The following is a 21,326-nucleotide window of genomic DNA, read 5'->3' on the forward strand; positions in this document are numbered from 1 at the left end:
GCTACTGAGATGAACATCACTACCAATGAGTTTAAGGGCCAGGAGTGGGATCCTGAGATCAAGCAGGCCAGTGATGACTTCTTGGTTGACAATAACTTTGTTACATCAGGAGCATTTATGCATTTTGTATGGAAGCAAAATATTGACAAATACAATGCAAGATGTGAGAAGAGAAAAGGTGAGCAGCCTCACAAAGATCCAGCTCTGGTGGAGGAGGAAATAAAGCAAGAAATGATAGATGAGTTTAAAACCATCACTCCTGAGCAAGGAAGAGATATGGTAGCACAAGCTGGAGTACTCATTCTCCCTGAGTGGGACATAGCAGATGCCTTGGTATTGGAGGTAGTGAAGAAAGAAACTAAACCCATGGAGGGAATCACTTTTAGCAAAGACAATGCTGCATTGGTCATGTGGTCCCTCAAAAGAGATGAAAATAGGAGAAATAAGGACACCCTAGGGTCAAGTTACCTTGGTGGAATGATAGTAAAAAGAGTGCAAAAAACTGGGGTGGTGGAAGCTGCTAGCACTGTGCTAGAGACTACAAAATTTAGTGTTGTAGTAGCAGAAAGGGAAGCTAAGGAAAAAGCAGACCTCCAAGTCAAGTTGGAGACAATTTTGAAGGCTTACAACAGTGCTAAGGAAGAGATAAGAGGTAAAGATAGCATCATTGCTAAGCTGCAAAGCCAGTTGACAGGACAGTACCATCAAGGTGAGTCTTCAACACTGATGATCTCCTCTTCTCCTACAAGACCTCCACCTACCAGCCCCATCATTGAGTTCCCACCATCTCCAGAACCTTCTAGCTCCCAAATGATTGAGATTACTCCCCAAGAACTGGAGAATTTAAAATAGGCAAATGTTTACTGTTTCATTTTGAATAATCCAGGGTTATTTTGTTTGAATAGGGGTTGTAAGGCAACTTTCAGTAGATGTGCTTGTTAGCTTTTCTCTTTAGGGGGGAAATTAAATATGCAGGGATCACTTCTACCAATAAATTCCTTGTGAGATGTTTGAATCTTGATGAGCATAGTTTAATTTGGTGTGCATAAATTCTTATATGTGTCAGGCATATATAGGGATCTACAGAAACTGACTAATGGGATATGTATAGATATTTGACTGTGGGAGTATTGTTTGAACTTAGATGACTCTGTGACCTTGGATAAGGCACTGGTATAGATCGAGGTTGTCTATTACATGTTTTGCAGGTCAAATACTGAATATGAGTATAGTTTTCATTCCTTTGTTTCAGTAAGTTTTAAGGTGATTAGATCCACTGGTTTTCTAGACTGGTTTGCTGTGGATTTATCTTTTGAAGTGTGAATTTAGTTCACAAAGGTATACCCGCCTGGACTCTGAGTAGGTCCAAAGTGTAGAAGGTTAAATCAAACCTTGTCATATGTTTTCTTAAGAGTTTCCTTCCCTTTAATATATCTTCTGCACAGAGTTATATATTATTATAAGAATATTGAAGTGAATCAGATTTTGAAGACAACAAAGTGGACTTAACAGTCTTATTTGTAAAACCCTCTAGCAAGGTGACATTCTGATTGAGTGTTTGAAATCCTTTAACAAGGTCACTTCTAACAAGGTGAAGATCCTAGCAGATCTGAGGGAAATCCCTTAACTGGGGTCACATCTACCAATGTGTTTGTAATCTTTAATAAGATTTGCTTTTAACCGAGCATACTCTAGAAGAGTATATTTCTTAGTGGGTCCAAAATCCCATAGTGGTTTTTCCCTATTTGGGTTTCCACGTTAAATCTAGTGTTATGAGGTTTATGATGTTTATATGCTTTTGAGTTTGCATGTTTAACAGTTTTGGTTATATTACTGAAGTATATGTTACCGAGGTTGAATCTGATGTTTTAATGGAAGATTAAGTTTGTATGATTCACCCCCCCCCCCCCTCTCATCTTATCAGCTTGGCATCTATACTTAACATTAAGTATCAGAACTATCAATTGGTATCAGAGCTTTGGACTCCAGAAGAAAAGTTTAAAGGTACTTGAGGAAAAGATCCAAAGATGTATAAGAGGGATGCACCGAAGCTGAACAAGTCAAGTTTCTCTACATGGCAGAAAAGGATGAAGTTGCACCTATCAAGAGTTGGAGAATATGTTGAATATTATCTAGAGAATGATTTCATCACACCGAGCACCTATCCATTGACAATGGAAGAGATAAAGGAAAAGCAAGAACATATCCAAGCAATGATTGGAATAACATCTGCATTGACCGACTTAGAGTTTAATGATCTAGAAGGTTGCAATGATACGAAGGCAATGTGGGACAAGCTCATATCTATGTATGGAGGTGATGAACATGTTCAAAGAGAAAAAGTGGATAGTCTAAGAGGGAAAATTGAATCTATGAGGATGAATGAAGGTGAGAACATAACCTAGTATAGTACAAAACTAAAGGAGATTGTCAATCAAATCAAAGGAGTAGGTGGAACTATTGAAGAGAAGGATATAACAAGTAAGTTGTTAAGAACCCTTCTACCAGCTTATGCAATCTGAGTCTCTGCAATCAATGAATTGAGATCTGTACCTAATATGTCAGTTTCTTTAGATGCTACTATTGGTAAGCTACATGCATTTGAGTTAAGTAACTTTGATAATAGTGGGTCATCGGTAAATAAAGTTGAATTTGCATTTAGTTCTTTTCATCTTGATGAATCTAATGATTAGAATGAAAGAAAGTATAAGTACTCTGACGGAGATCATAGTGGAGCAAGTGAAAGATTTCGTAAGAACATGGAGGAAGTACACAAACTATATGAGGAAATCAGAAAGCAAGAAGAGTTTGAAGCACTATTAGCTAGAAGGTTACCGAGAGGCAAAGGTAAGTTTAAAGGAAAACTACCTTTGAAATGTTTCAATTGTGATAAGATAGGACATATGGCTTCTAACTTTCCTGACAAAGATTCTACTGAAAAGAGAGATTACCGATATGATAGACAAAAAGATAATCATTACAGAGGAGACCAAGACTTCAGAAGAAGAGATAGAAAGCCATTCTTAATAGCTGATGAGGAATCCAATGATGATAAATTAGATGAAATTGATACAGAGGAAGTAGTTTATGTGGCTATCAAAGATGGATCAGATGAAGAAAAGTATGAACAAAAATCCCTAATATCTCACATAAATATTAATGATTCTTGGATCATAGATAGTGGATGCTCACATCACATGACTGGTGATAAACACAAGTTTGTTATGTTAGAAGATTATGATGGAGGCTATGTAAGATTTGGTAATGATGCACCATGTCCAGTAAAAGGTAAAGGATCTATAACACTTCTTGATAATGCAAGATGCAATGATGTTTATTGGGTTGAAGGTTTGAAATACAATTTGTTGAGTGTAGCACAGCTAAACAATACAAGATACTGAATTGAATTTCAGAAAGGAATTGTCAAAGTTCATGACAAGAATGGAAAGTTAGCTACTACTAGGACACAAACAAAAGGTAACACATTTCACCTTGACTCAACTCGGAATAAGTGTTTGCATACAAAGATAGATGATACCTGGTTATGGCATAAAAGGTTTTGTCATGTAAATTTTGATAATTTGATCAAAATAAGTAAGAAGCACCGAGTAAGAGGTCTATCGAGTTTGGAAAAACCTGAGAATGCTATGTGTCGAGGATGCCAGATGGGTAAGATGACAAGATCAATCTTTACAAGTAAGTCTTACACTTATAAGGGAATTTTAGATCTTGTGCACACCGATCTTTGTGGTCTTATGAAAGTTCAAAGTTATTATGGTGATAAATATTTCATATTATTTGTGGATGATTACTCAAGGATGATGTCAATAATGTTTTTAAAAGAAAAATCATAAGCTTTTCAAATGTTTAAATGGTACAAGGCAAGAGTTGAAAATGAAACAAGAAGGCAACTAAAATGTCTTAGATCAGATAGAGGAGGAGAGTTCACATCTGATGAGTTCAACTTATTCTGCAATGATCATGGTATTAAAAGACAAGTCTCTGCACGGAGAACTCCACAAAAAAATGGAATAGCTGAGAGAAGAAACAGATCTATTGTGGATTGTGCCAGAACCCTAATGATTGAAAAGAAAGTGCCACAAACATTTTGGAGAGAAGCAATAAGCACAGCAGTTTACACCTTGAACCGAGTACAACTGAAGAAAGGAACTTTGAAGACACCATATGAAATCTGGTATGACAAGAAACCTAATGTAAGTTATTTCAAAATATTTGGAAGTAGATGCTATGTACACAAAGATGATAGAAATGGCAAGTTTGATCAGAAAAGTGAAGAAGGAACATTTCTTGGTTATTCTTCTAGAAGCAAAGCATTTAAATGTTTGATCAAATCATCTAACAAAATAATAGAAAGTGCAAATGTGAAAATTGATGAATTTGCAGAAAGAAATGATGAAGGAAATTCCAAGGAACCAAAAGACTACGATGAATTTGTCTATGTTCAACCGACAAGTCTTACCGAGAAAACTGTTGAAGAAAATGAAGAGAATATCTAGTTACCAAGTGATGAAGAAGATCATACAAAGCCTACCAAGCCTATATTAGCCAAGTATGTCAGAAGACATCATGCACCAAGTTAGATTATAGGAGATAAGGATGATCCAGTGATGACAAGGAACAAACTAAGACATAACACATGTCTGATATCTGAATTTGAGCCGAGAATAGTGAAAGAGGCATTTAACAGTGAAGATTGGATAAATGCTATGACAAAAGAGATTAATCAAATCAAGAAGATTGACACATGGACACTAATCCCAAGACCGAAGGACAAAAATGTAATCGGTACAAAGTGGATTTTCAGAAACAAGCTAAATGAAAAAGGAGAGGTCATTCGAAATAAAGCAAGACTAGTTTTCAAAGGTTATGCCCAAGAAGAAGGAATTGATTATGGTGAAACTTTTGCACCTATGGCTAGACTTGAAGAAGTAAGAACATTGTTGGAATATGTTTCTTACAAGAATTTCAAGGTATATCAAATGGATGTCAAATCTGCATTTTTGAATGGAGTATTAGAAGAAGAAGTTTTTATTGAACAACCTGAAGGATTTGTTGAAAACAAGAATGAATATCAAGTATGTAAATTGACCAAAGCTTTATATGGTTTGAAACAAGCACCTAGAGCATGGTATGAAAGATTGCACTCTTATTTGATTAAGATTGGTTTTATAAGAACAAGTGAAAACAACAATATGTACATGAAGAATGATGAAAATGGAATACTAATCTTAGCCATATTTGTTGATGATATTATATTTTGTGGAAATGACTCTTTATGCAAGAACTTTGGAAATGAAATGAGCAAAGAATTTGAGATGTCATTAATCGGTGAGATAAAGTATTTTATAGGTTTACAGATACTGCAAATGAAAAATGAGATTTTCATTACTCAATCCAAGTACATAAAGGAAATCTTGAAGAAATTTGGAATGGAGGATTCAAAACCAGTAAGTACTCCCATGACTACCAACTGTAAACTATCAAAGAATGATGAATCTACATCTGTTGATGAGACACTTTACCGATCCATGATTGGAAAGCTACAATATGTTGTTCACAGTAGACCAGACATAGCACATGCAGTAGGTATAGTTGCAAGATTCTCTACAGATCCCAAGGAAACACATGACAGCAATCAAGAGAATTTTCAGATACTTGAAAGGCACTGAAGATTATGGCTTAGTATATCAGAAAATAAATGATTTTGATTTAAAAGTTTATACTGATGCTGATTGGGTAGGCAACATTGATGACAGAAAAAGCACAAGTGGAGGAGCTTTCTTTTTAGGAGAAAGACTAGTGAGTTGGCTTAGCAAGAAACAAGGGTGTGTTTCATAGTCAACAACAAAAACTGAATACGTTGCTACAGCATTGAATTGTACCAACATAGCATGGATAAAACAACTGCTGGAAGGTATAAATGAGAAAGTTACCAAGCCAGTAACTATATTCTATGACAATACTAGTGCCATTAACATTTCAAAGAATCCTGTTATGCACTCTAAGACAAAGCACATCTCTATCAAATATCATTATCTTAGAGAAGAAGCCCAAGAGAAGAAAGTGGTGTTGGAGTATGTTAGCACAAAGGAACAAATAGTAGATATCTTCACCAAGCCACTGCCAAGGGACACTTTTGAGTATCTTAGAAGTAAGTTAGGGGTCCTACCCCTATCTTCTACTCACTGATCGAGTTCAGTGAAAGCATCAATTTGATGACTCTATAGAATATCTTTTAGGAGTTGATGCTGATTTACACACTTTAGGATGTTTTCTAAAGGTGTGCAGGAAACAATGCAGGAAACAATACATGAAACAATACAAGAAATAGGAATTGAAGACAAAATGCTCTGACCGAGACTAAGTTGATACATCACAACAGGAAATCACTTCATACAGGAAGAAATTATGTTTTAGTTCTTTACTTATTGGCATTGTTGTCAAAGGGGGAGAAGACTGGAGAAGACTGAAGAAAAGAAAGACTGAGAAAAGAGGAGAAGTATAATGTATGGGGGAAAAAATTGATGACAGGGGGAGAGCATTTCAACATCTCAGAATATCATAGCAATCTGAATCAATTAGGACAAATCAATTGGTTTTGCCATCAATGCCAAAGGGGGAGATTGTTGGCATTATAACAGACAATGGGAGATTGTTGGCATTTCAATAAGGATATTGAGAAGGTTGTTGATGATTATGGATATAACTGATTAAGGATGATTTACTATCTTAATATTATCATTTTGTCATTGATGTCAAGATATTGATTTTCTAAGTCAGTATGATGTTGCCATATCTTGAGAAGTATGATTTGATGAGTATAAAGATGTCAGTAAAAGACACAGAAAGAATATGATGAATAATGGGATGAATAAGTTATTCAATGGGCAACTATTACCGAGTTAGACAATGATGAGATCATGATGTTTAGATTGTTTCAATATCATACATATGTTATTGATTGAAAGGTTAATACTATACTATGTTACCGAGCAAAGAACCTAGTCGGTAAACCCTAAGGTTATCGCTATCGGTTAATGAAGGCGAAATGTCTACCAAGTGAAGTTTAGTATTTACTGAGTTGTAACCGAGCTATAACAGAATGCATTAAATGATTACATGCATTATTTAATGAAGGAAGCTGATGAGCTGGCTATGATTAAATGATTGGTATGCCGTGAATGAAGTTTGTTAAAGAATCTATGGCAAAGGAAAATCGGCATGAAGATCTACAATGCTGATTGAACTGCAATACCCTAGCAAAAGTTCCAAGAAATGTATGCAAGTTCCAAGGCAGGGTAAAACATTTTCAGATCAAAGGATACATTGAACCTAGTCAAAGTTTGAAGATCTGATGGCTATGATTGATCATGGGAAATGTGATCAAGGAGATTAAGTGGTTGGTGAATTATTTATAAATAGGGAACTGTTGATAAACAATGGATGTGGGAAAGTGTATCCACAGGGATGCTACATAGTGATTACCGAGCACAAAAGCTTGAAGACCAGTTTTGAATAATAGAGTATAGAGCCTAGCAGATGGACAAGATTAGTTCTATGTCTAAATTGTATTGAGAAAATAAGAATCTACTTTAGCATTTTAGATGTAAAGTTGCAGATAGATTTTATCACTGTTATTTTGTGAAGTGACAGAAAATCTCTTAACTGAGTGGATTTAACAGTCTTATTTGTAAAACCCTCTAGCAAGGTGACATTCTGAATGAGTGTTTGAAATCCTTTAACAAGGTCACTTCTAACAAGGTGAAGATCCTAACAAATCTAAGGGAAATCCCTTAACCTGGTCACATCTAGCAATGTGTTTGTAATATTTAATAGGATTTGCTTTTAACCAAACATACTCTAGAAGAGTATATTTCTTAGTGGGTCCGAAATCCCACAATGGTTTTTCCCTATTTGGGTTTCCATGTTAAATCTAGTATTATGAGGTTTATGATGTTTATATGCTTTTGAGTTTGCATGTTTAACAGTTTTGGTTATATTACTAAAGTATATGTTACCAAGGTTGAATCTGATGTTTTAATGGAAGATTAAGTTTGTATGATTCACCCCCCCCACTCTAATCTTATCAACTTGGCATCTGTACTTAACATTAAGTATCAGAACTATCAAGAATCACATTACATGTGAGGATGATACTTCTTCAGGAGGAACCCACATCCGAATATAATATTTTAGGAGATATTAGGTACGAAAATATTTTAAAATAGTTTGAATTGTTTAAAATATTGTTAATACTATTTTATATTATTGAAACAAAAATATAATTGTGAGTTTGAGATGTATAAATTAGAAAATTTGTAGGTGTGAATAGAATAACAATGCATCATGGATGTCAGAGTGTAGAGAAAACAACATCCTTGCATCGTGTCATGATTATAAATAGAAAAATATGGACATTGTGGGCTAGGGATTACTCTTACTTTTTAAATGATTTCATGTTGGTAGATCATGAGAATGGCAAGAGCCAACAACATGGATATGTTAGTGAATGGAACTTGGGGCCACTAGTCATTACTGATGTATATGATGAAGATAAATAAGAAATATTCAAAGATATTTATTGGACTTGAATTGATTATGACCATATTTTAAGATTGATTAGAAAATGTACATATTTATCATGTAGAACTCTTGTAGATTTCATTTTAAAAATTTTAAATTTATGTTGATCTGATTAAATTTTAATTTGGTTTTTAAACATTATAATTCATGAAAAATTATTATAATTTTCTTAGATTTAATTTTCGATAGAGGAGATGTTTTTGCAATCATAATAGGGGCTAGAAACATAAAATTTGTAAGCTATTATCTATTATGTTACACAATAGAGGGGATAAAGTTAACAAAACCAGAGACAAGCGAGGGAGTTTATTTCCCACATGTTTAGTTGTAGTGCAATGAAGATATCTCAAACATGTCAAAATAGTTCATAGTGGGATTTTCTTTATGGATTACCAACCTCACAACATGATGTATCAATATAGTCACCTAGTAATTTCTACTAGTTTGTCTCTTCATCTAGTTCCATGTGCATGTGGGAATCCTATGTAGAGTTTAGATAGAGATGAACATGAGACAATATTTCATTTTATTAAAGAGAAATCATTGAGCTAATGGATATGATATAAAAACGTGGATAACAATTATCATTTTAAGTATTCTCTAGACTCAAGCACTATAGTGGAATATTTCCTTAAAAGTATATGGGTTTTGTGTTTGAAGTCTATTAGATTACACATATCTTACATGGAACAATTTCAAACCTTACATTTAATTTCACTTTAAATGGTTCTTAGACTTTAAATTTAGAATTCGTATTCAATCCACGGGTTAATGAAATTATTAATATCTACTCTATGCATTACACATCTAACATGCACTAGAGATTAAGAATCTCTAAAGATGAACCTCACATATATTAATCACTTGGATAAGATAATTGTTTTGTAATATTGTATAGTGTAATCAAGAAAAAAATTAGAGGAAGAAGAAATGGAATTATCTTTGTATCAAACAATAAGAAATTCAATTTGGCTAGATAATCAGATCCCATGTGATATTATATTTAAGAAGCATCTTGAGAAGTTGTAAGTGAGATGATTTTATCCTTTCATCATCGAGGATTTAATGAAACATAATATAGTTAATTTGGAGGCAATATATGGTTTTCTCATACATGATATGGCCAGTGGAATTTGATTGATGTGAAATTTCATAAGGTTATGTTCCAATCAGTCATTTTTAATTCTTAGTAGGAATAAGATATCAATGAACAATAATATGTAGGATCATATTTCTTAGAATACTTTACTTTTAAAAAAAAAAATTGTGTTCTTATTGTCCTATTATTTAAAGTGTGTAATAGTAAACTTTCATTTTGCATATATTTTAGCTATGATGAGATGACATAGAATCAACAAAGGGTGCACATAGGTAGAAACCATAAGTATTCAGATAAGGAATGGGTATGCATGGATAAACATAGTTAGTGATGGATGACAGTAGATTGAAAGAATATTAGGAAAATAGATAAGTAATATTAGTCTCACAACATTGGATGGTAGTATTGCATAGGATTTAGGAGGTTTACACATGATTATAATGTGTGTATAGAACAATGCAATAAATAAGGAAGTTGTAGTATGGAGGTTGAATCTAAGTAAAATTAACCTAATCAAAATGTGGTCATGGTCATGTACATAACATTTGGGTAATAGCATGACATGAGCACACAATCATGATCAACCAATTAAGTATTATCTAGCCATGCTGTAAAAACCAAGAACACATAATGAAACATAATTGACAAAAAATATGATATTCATCAATTCACAATCGTGAAATTATATGTTACAATTTACTACAAAGGGTTATAAAATGAGGCCTTAGCCTTCGATGATACATAATCTTAATTAGAGTGTGAAATATGACCATAGTTGATATGCAATAAAATGCTCTTGGTATGCCACCTAGCTCTATGAGTCATACTTGAATTTTAATCTACCATGAATGTTTCCTTCAATGAGTAGACGTAAACTCTGCTTATGCATTGTATTTTATAAATGATGAAATATTAAGTTTATTGTAAAGAGTAAATGCACAAAGTTGGATCCCAATCCCTTGGAAGTCTACGGGTTGGGAAAAGAGCCCGCTAGAAATGGGTGCCCGATTTTTATAAATTAGGCACCCAATTGGGCACCCATTTTTCTTCGGGTGCCCGAGCCATTCAAAAACAGACGCATGCTTTTTAAAAACGTGTGCCCATTTTGTTCAAATCGAGCGCCCGATTTGAACAAAATGGGTGCCCATTTCTTGAATATATTTTTATTTTTTTTTAAACCATTTTCCATCATTTTCACTATTTCAAAAATGGGTAAACGTTTCAGAGGAGCATGGGTACCCATTTTTTTTATCCTAGTTGACCCCCCAGACCATTTTTTACCTCCTTCCAGGTACATAGTTTTGTTTTTTATATTCTTTTTTATTATTTTTCATAAAAAAATGTTAATTTATTGTTATTATTTTTCATTAAAAAAATGTAAATTTATTGTTATTTTTTAATTTTAGTGTTTTAAAATTTGAAAAAACATTTTTTATTCTATTTAATTTCATGTTTAAAATAGTTTTTAGTTTTTAAATATTGCAAAAAACATGAAAACGTAAACGAACAATAAACTTAAAAAGTAGTAAATACTTAAAACCATAGGAAAAAAACAAAAAACAAAAACGTAAACAAACAATAAATATTAGACACAAAAAACAGACAATAAACCCTAAATAGAAAAACTAACAATAAACCCTAGATAGGAAAAAATGAACAATAAACCCTAGAAAATAAACGAACAACAAACCCTAAAAACTTAACAAACAATAAACCCTAGATGAAAATCAACAATAAACTCCCCTTCTCTCTCTCTCACACATGTACACGTTACCCTCTTTGTCATTACGCTCCCTCTCTCTCTCAATCGATTCCTATCAAGTTGAAAATATAAAGTGGTAGCCTAATTGAAGATAATGGTTAAATATTGCAAGGGTACTAAATTGTAATTCCATGGAAGTTACCTTCTTTGAAAAGATGAACTACACAATGCTACCATTAAACTATGATTAGAAGCCTCTCATGACAAGATGGTCAACTATTATGGGTGCCAAAGTACAACTATCATAGGTATTGTAGTTATGTAAGTGTTTGTGTTGTGAGTTGGTTTTATGTCTTGTTGATTGGTACCTTGTTGCTTGGTACTGTGTTTGGAATTTTAGTGAGTTCAATGTGAACCAACCCAAGTAATGTGTTGTGGAGGAAGAGTGTCTCCTAGGCCCTTTTGCACTTGTTAGAGAAGAATACATACCTCTCTTGTATATTATCTTGATGTGGAGAATGATCATTCTTTGGCATGTTACTCCTTGTGTGTGAGTTCATGTTGGGTCCTCATGCTTTTTTGGTTGTGTGGATGTTGTTGGCAACAAGGGTTGTTACCTAGTTTTCCCTAGTATGATATGTTTGAGAAATTCCTATTAAATATTAGTTACACCCTTGAGTGTGCTAAAGATTTATTTCATGTGCAATTGTCTTCTCTATGTTTTGATTCTTTCTTAGTGACCCTTAAGTGGTCCTCTTTCTCGAGCATGTTTTATTAGATGGTGTGATTGAGAAATTTTTCTGATTTGATTGGAATGCTAATGATTTGGCTCATGATTGAGCATTGTGAATTATGTTATTGAGGTGATGCATTTGAATGTGAAAGAGGTTAAAATGTTGTGTATGTTTGATATGTGGAAGATATTTTGTGTTGATATATTTTCTTAAGGTGTATTGTTTATTGATATTTTATGAGAATGCACTATTGCATGTGTGAAATAGTAGTGTGGAGAAGTGAAAGAAATGTGAATTGCTATGATAGATCATTTGGGTTGATGACTTATGTTGCTAGTTTGTATTATTTTTTATCAATATGTGAGAACATAGATGATTAATTTCACTATTTAAAAAGAATAAGGAAGAATTTTAAATGGGTCATATGCATTTTGTATATCCAACATCTAATTGTCATAGTTTTGTGCAAACCCTATCTTGCATAAAGTGCATAATTAAGTTATTAAAAGGAAAAAATGCATGGTAGGAGCATTGTGTTAATGGGGCTTAGTGCCTCTATTGTGTTTTCCATGTTAAGTATGCGGATATCATTTTGTCATAGACCATGGTAGTGATTGTTTATATGGAGTAAATGCATGTCTCTAGTGTGGATATTCTCTAAATGGTTGAATGTTATTCATGCCCTATATAAGTGAATGTGTAAAGTATCATTATTTGAGTGTGAATGTACATCTTAGCCTTGTAAAATTGTACATTCCTAGTGAATGTGGTACTCTAAGTGAACTAATACTTTTATTAAAGGAATTTCATGTGGATGTGGTAGAAAATCCTACACATGTCCATTTGCATAATTAAGTGTATTGGTGTTTTATTGTTGCATAAACTCATTCTTTTGATGTTCTTGGGTACATTCTCCAATGCACCTTGAATGTTGTATTCTCGGGGACCATGTAGTTGTTACTCCCTCAAATATGGCTAACATTAGTCACTTAGTTATGTGAAAGTGGTTTTCAAGTATTGGTGGTTTATTGTGGTCATTGATATAATTTATAATTGTTATAAGGGCTAGCGTCAATTTTTCTAAATTTCTTATGACTAGTCTAGTCACCAAACCTTTCCATTTATCTATTTTGTGATCCTTGGTCAAACTTGACTTATTGTTGATATTTTTGACATTTTGATTATTTAGTGTTGGAATTGATAATTCCCCCTTTTGGGCTTTCTTGAATTCTTATGGTGGCTATACTAAATGTTTGAAATTGTTGGTCTTATTCTATGTTAAGTGTTAATCTCTATCATGTTAATTATGAGCCCCAAATAGAATCTACAAGGGAGTAAGTTGTGGAGGTTGTACTAAATCTGGATGTGGTATTAAATAGAATGATGATCATTTAAAAATATCTTCCTTAGTCAAATATTTTTACATTATTTGAGATTTCTTTAAATGTTTTTTAGATGCATTGTCAAATATATGTTATTGCATCAACTTGCATTAATCAGAGTTATGTTTAAATTCAAAATCCCCTACTCTTTAATGTATTCTTTGTGCATCATTTAAATGGTTGTGAATACCTTGAGCTTGTTATTGAGTCAAAAGTATTTGTATTCCTCCTTATGCACTTTGTATGTTATTGTATGATCTTGCAATCGAGATTGAAATAATGTGTTTTATTTGTGTTTGATTCTAGTTGCTAATAGGTGGTTGGGTGTGATTTAGTCCACCAATAATGCTAGTTTTTATTTTTTGTAGTCTTGAGACCATTTCCCCCAATTCTTTGTCTTTAGTTGGGTGTTTGTGGAGGTGTTGAAGATACCAATAGATATGTTATTTGTTAGCATGATGATGCAACTATCATAGGTATTGTAATTATGTAAGTGTTCTACACAACGCTACCATTAAACTATGATTAGAAGCCTCTCATGACAAGATGATCAACTATTATTGGTCCCAAAGTACAACTATCATAGGTATTGTAATCATCCATCTCTCTATAACAAACATACAAATGCACCATGATGGCCCAAAATGCCAACTAAAAAAAAATCTTAATCGAGAATGAGCCCTCAGTGGAGTCTAGAGGAGATGATTATTCATTATCTAAATCAATGGAGTGATTTTATTCATTATCTATTCTCTCTCTCTCTCTCTCTCATGATTATTTTTATGATTTTTATGGAACTTATACTAATGCATCTTTAGATGTTAAACAATATTGTTTGAGTTGCATGGGCATTATGATGTTTTATTTTGTAGAATATTTCTTATACTTTGATTTAAGTGGATAATATTTTTTAAATGATGCTTATTATTAAAATAGACCCACCTATTAATAATACAGATCTATGTGAGTTTCTTTTTTATATATTTAAGTTGGTAAATTGTATTTAATTATAAGTATTTTTGGAAGGTGAAATGTAAATTAAATAGTAATTGTAAATTTTCATGTTTGTATATATATGCAGATTATTTTTACATAATGGATGAGTTTGAGATAGATGAGCTATTAGGTCTATCACCACCTCCACCTCCACCCCCTCCACCTCCACCTCCACCTCCACTTCCACCTGATCAGTTTAGGCATACCATTAGGAGGAATATTGATTCTTTGATTAGAGATATCCATACCATTAGACATGAGGCTTATCCACCTCTACAACTGTTGCACGTTGCAGATAGTATGCAAGGGATTTTATAGTCTATACAAGTTTTAGATAGCAAGTTGGATAGCTATCGTAGTTGGAGGGAGGGATTGCATGCATTTTACGTTGATGGCCTAACATACAAACAAGTCAATGAATTAAAAATAACAAAAATGGATTTGAAATAATATTTTGTGAACCCTAAGACGGGTGAAGAGATAGATCTGAAGAAGCCATGAATCTCAATTTGATGGTGTAGGCACCCAGGCATAGTTAGACACTTTTGGGAGCGGTGGTAGATGGTCTTTGACTGTCTGCCACACTCCAATCATGAGGTCCCCGTGTATTTTTTGAAAAAAATTTGGGCCAAATTTGAATTGGGAAAAAAACCCAATTACTTTGATGTTAGATCATTTTAAGGGGTCAGGAGTGGCATGCCCTAGGATAGGTCGGGGGCCAAATTGAGAGACATAGTTAGAAACCATGTGCGTGATGATCCCTTGGTTCCTCTTCTTACACTGGTTGTTCTAGCACCTACCCATCATCGAGCAATGGATTTGGCTCTTGGTTCATTGAGTGCCCTATCAAGAAATTTGGTACAACAGTTGCACGAGGTGAGGGTTGCCCCCATCTTAGCACATGTTTGCACGAGTTGTGGGAATGTATGTACAAGTCCACAAAGTGAGGCTGCCCCTAGAGGAGATGGTGATTTCGATGATGCTGATGCTGCCCATAGTGGTTATGATGATGTTGAGGAGGTTGCACTTGCTAATGTCATCTCTTCATATGTTGACCTCCTATGGGCAGACGATGATCAACCTACAGAGGTACACATTTATTTATATAATTTGTAGCACAATATTAAATTCCTTATATATACACATATGAACCATAACATGAGTCAATTTTTTTTGAATAGAGGATGGATCATACCACGTCATTGGGGAACTGACATCATGTTACCTCGATACCTAGAGATGTCGGTGCCCCATTTACGATATGCACTTTCATTTAGATACATTGTATTGATATGTACATTTAAAATAAACAATAAAATTTTTAATGTAATGATGTGTATGATATGTTTTTTCAATTTTGTAGGGTGCTTCGTGTAGCACCGAGGTGGGTAGTTCTTCACATGACCCATGGAGCACTGAGGCTCAACCTCATATACCACTAGTATGTTTTTCATCCATTAATTTGAAGTGTTTATATGCTTACTAATTTATGTACAACTCTGATTCATGTTCGTTATTTTTTGCAATTGTAGGCTTCTGGATTGTTTGATGGTGCATCACATGTACGCCTTCACCAATTAGTTACTTTTTCTTCATCACATGTATGCTTTTCTGTGATAAAATTGTAGTCTATATATATATACTTTATAATCTATGTATATATATAAGTTTGATTCATACTTTATATTTTTTTTTCAGGTCGATACCACTACCAATATTGGTATGGCTATGGGATTGAGCTAGATGTAACCGTCGACATTGTCATTTGTGGTGATGATTAGAAAAATAATTTCTAATTTGTTTATACTATGTACCTGGATTTTATAGGGATTATCAAAATTGATGTACAATATTTTTTTTACAGGACTTCACTACAACCACTTTTCTTGTTCATGATAGTGGACCTCCACATACCAATGCAAGCATTGTAGAGCATAGTCGTATGGTAATTTATTTTAAATTTTTAGTATTTAATTACTTTATAAGTAAATTATGCAAGTAACTTCTTCTAATGTTAAATCTTCTTCTCATGTAAAATCTTTTAATAATGTATAGGAGGGTGGAGACACTGATACTACACACACACACAAGATGGTGCATCTTAGGACCACGTGCAGCAGGATGATTCATCTCACCCACCTTCATGTGGAGTGAAGAGGTCTACAAAGGAGATGCACAAGAGTTCTTAGATTATATATTTTAGATCATGTCATGTTATTGTATTATGGTCTTTTTATGATGACACCTGTTATGTTATCCTGAGACTTGTTATTATGTTATTTGGACTTGTTTTAATGTCATTTCCTTGTTATTATTTTTTCAGGACTTGTTATTATGTCATTAGGAATTGTTATGTGATTATATATAGGACCTTTTATTTTATCATTTTATTGCTATTATGATATCAGGTCTTGTTATTATGATATCAGGTCTGGTTATGTGATTTGGCACCCTCTAGTGATTATATATGTGATGTTGTTTTGTGATCTGGTGCCCTTTAGTGATTATATATGATCTATTTATGACTTTATATTTTAACATTGTGATTGATCATCTTATAGTGCAACAGTTTATAATTCAATAAAATAATTATCCCAATTTACAATAACATCCTATTCTTAAAATAATAATAAAATCAAGGACTTACAATTAATCTATGAAGAGATTATGATAAAATAAGTATATCATAAAAAATTAGAATGATTGTAACACTGTTGTTTATGAAACCCAAACTGTATCAAATGTAGACAAATACAATGTTAAAGGGACAAAGAAAAACAATTATCATAATTAAATATAAAAGAGTTCACACAATTAACACAAACTTACATGCATATAAATTTGATTCAGCCTAATGTACCATCTTCATCCTCTCTCTTCTGCAATGCATCTATGATTGCCTCATGGTCTTCTACTGAAAGTGTCCACAATACCTTATTAGAAGGTCTACCTTTGTATCTTTCTAATTTGATGTTTGTTGCCACCACCAAATGAGAATAGTGTATAATCTTATTTTTTGATTGGTAGTCTTCATAAGCTAGTAAGTGATTCCTTCTTGTTAAGTATTTACGTGGCCATGTTCCAACTACCACAACAAACCCAACTGGATACTAAAAATTATCATCATCTACTTGATAACATATCAACTTTTTCTTAGGTTCTACACATCTAGCTAGCCAATAATCAACCCACTCATCATTATCCTCAAGTGCAACAACAACATACACATGTCCTAGAAAACAAATTTAAGTACATATAGAAATAAAACTTATTAGAATTTATAATTTAAATACAATCATAAATTATATGATAATACATAAAAATATATAATTTAAAGTTATAAACAAGAAATTGAATTAACTTACCAAGTTGTATGAGGTCTGAACCATGATCATAATCTTTTGATGCAAATGCATGATCTGGGTCTTCATTTATTCTAACATCTTGATACTGTGTCTCACTAGGTGTTAAGGATTTGTGTTACCATTCTTCAACCCATTCAGTATTCTCGCATTCTTCCCATTCACCTGCAACACAAAATTGACAAAAATATGCAAGCTCTCTAGTCCATATAGTCCAAGTGTTAGAATTAGAACTCTTAAATGAATGCCATCTAGCAGACCCATTGAATGTATCACAATCATATCTTGAAAGGATATTCTCCTCTTTAACTAGCTAGAAGAAATGTCTAATTGTAGAGTTCTGACTTGATCCTGTGGATAAAGTTGCACTACACCAATCCACAATTGCACTTGCATTTTTAAATTTAGCCTTTTCCTCGAATTTGAGTTGCTCTCTACAAAGGGCTCTCTTAACACATGCACTGACACCATCATGTTCTCCTTTCCTGTGTCCAGCCTCAAAAAAATTCCACATGTGTTCGATATTAGTTTTCTTATGAATCCTACTTAACCAGTAAAACATTCTAGCATTCTTGAATTGCCCTGTGCAATTATCTAACCATATTAGATGTTGTGTAATCTGAATTTCTATCTCCCTCAAATTCTCAAAAAAGGTCTTGAAGCAATACTAGACAAACTTAGATGAGTGTAATTTATTATCACTCATATAGAAATGGTACTCTCTCAAAATTTTATGATCCCCTTTTGTACTATCTGGTGCATACCTATAGACAATATGGACAAAACTCGATACTTGCACTGAATTGTAGTATTGTGATTGGACCTCATCTTGTGGTGCAAGTGTATAGTTCTTTGCAAAGTCAGTGACCGAAAGTATACTACCAATAGGAAATGTATCCTTACATATTCAAAACTGACCATCGAGCCATCTAGCATTTTGAGCATGTTTAACATATTTAGGTACAATCTTACTCTTAAATTCATTCATAAATGAATGAAAACTAACTTTTTCAGTGATTAGATCGCACTGTCTTCCAACCTTTCCATCCTTCAGTGGATACTGAACAGTTTTAAATCTTTTAACATCAACTAATTGTTGTCCAAAATCATTTGAAATATTTTCATGCAAACATTCATCCAACAATGCAAGATTGCCACATATATCACATACACCGGAAACACATGCATTGAAAAGAAACTTTTTCTCATTTGGTGGGTTGCAAAACAAACTTGATATAAACTCCTTTATAGTTTCAAGTGGTATATTTATACCACATTCTTGGAACATTGCATTACTATGCATGGTAACACTAATATATCAAAATACATCATAATGGTAGCAAAATTGAACATGAGTTTTGCAACAACGTGTGACTCTTTCCTTGTTAATTCAAACATACTAAGGTTTACACTTTTCAAAAGACCTTTGACAAATTCTAATAGTCAACACCTTATCATCCAAATTTTTTTTGTACAATTCAATTTGAGTCATGTCCAATAGGTGTTTTGGATGTGGATCATGAATTTTTGACCCAACTCTTAATTTAAGAACATCTCTAACATTAGGTGATACTCTCATATTAACGTACTAGAATTTTTCGATCAAAGTTTTGACTTCACCAGTAAGTTTCATATCAGACCTTGGTAGTCTACCACTAAAAGTCCACAAATTGTTTGCCAGATCACTTTCAAAATTAACTCTTCTTTTTACAGCTCTTGACAAAGTTTTACAATGAATATTAAAATATCCACTTATGTTACTCATCATTATTTTATTAGAATTTGTTTGGCTTACTAAAGCTATTGTTATTGCCTGTCATGCTACATTTTTATCTTTAGAATGACATTTCTTTCCGATTTTATCAAAAGCGTTAGCAACAGTTGATACAACTTGTTTTAAAGACTTGTCCTTCTTCTTGGATTTGACATAAAAGCCTAATTTCTTCATCACTTTTCACATTTAAGTCATTTTAATTAGTTGTACCATTAATTGAAATTGAAACCCAAATTTCTTATTATAAAAAAAATGTCTAAACAATCTATTTGCATGTGTCCTAATCTGTCTCCATGAAACCAAGCCAGGAAGGTTGTCTAGTACATCACTTTTAATTTTAAAATTTTCATTCATTTTATTATCATTCAAACATGTTTCATTTTCAATTGGTGTTTCCATGTCTACATCCACATTATTGGTTTCAGTTGCAAGTGGATTTTCAATTTCATTTGGAGTTTCAAATTCGGTTCCAATTTTAGTTTCAAGTTGAGATCTAGTTTCATTTGGGGTTTCGATTTGGATTTCAATTTCAGTTTTAACTTGAGTTTTAATTTCATTTGGGGTTTGATTTTCAATTGGCGTTTGATTTAATAAGTAACCTGCTTCTATTAAATCACCAATTTCTTCATGAGAAAAAACATAGGGCTGTGAAGACATACATGGATCCAATAATGGATTGGAAGATGCACCTGAATTAAATGGTTCTATTGTGTTTCCTTTGTTAGCATTTATGGTCTCGTTGATGTTCTCCTCTTTTGAAATGATTGTGGAAATTGAAGCTCCTTGTCTCATTCTTGATCTTCTCTCTCGTTGACGTATTGCCTCCTTCTCCCTATTTGTTGCAATCTCCTTAGCTGTCAGAACCTTCTTTTGCCTCTTCCTCATTGATTTGATCCCATAGCTACACCAAATTTTGAATTTGAATCGATCTCCTTACCAAATTGATAATAAGACAAAAAAAGAGAATGATTAATCAAAACATTCTCTTTGTAGATCGTACCTATTAGGAAATGATTGAAAAATCATTCAATCATTGAGATTTGTGCTTGTGGGCTAGATTTTGGCCCAACAGATCTTTTCAGAAATGGGCGCCTGTTATTTAATGAAATGGGTGCTCATTTTAGAATCGAGTGCCCATTTCACTTTCAACGGTACAAAGCAAAATGGGCGCCCGTTTGTTAAAATTAGGGGTGGGAAACAACCCTTAGCATTATTTTTGCTTCAAGATAGGATTGGTCCCACCAAGCCTATGCTTGGACCTCCAAAAAAAAGGCTAAGGTAAAATGACATCAGATTTCTACCTTGGCCTAATTTTTTGAGGGCCTTTCTGATTGAATTTTTTGATGAAATGAAAACCCATTAGAGTTTTCAGCGTCCTGGTTTCAGAAATGTAAATTTCGTAATGATAAGATTATTTTTACTATTTTTGTATTATTTATTAATCAAAAGTGGAACCTAAACCTAAAATACTAAGGTTCACTAAAACTTTAATAACTTTTTTGTTTTTAGGATTTTAGAAAAATAAATTTGTAGACACCTAAAAATGGTCAATGCTTGCGGAGTCGTACTTTAACATTGGCGCATTGCCTTATTTTAGGTTTTTGTGTTGCATTAACATTTCTCCTATGATTCACACTTGGTCTTTATCATTTGCGAGCATCAAGTCATTCTTT

The sequence above is a fragment of the Cryptomeria japonica genome, chromosome 9, assembly GCF_030272615.1.
Source record: "Cryptomeria japonica chromosome 9, Sugi_1.0, whole genome shotgun sequence".
Lineage (NCBI taxonomy): Eukaryota > Viridiplantae > Streptophyta > Pinopsida > Cupressales > Cupressaceae > Cryptomeria > Cryptomeria japonica.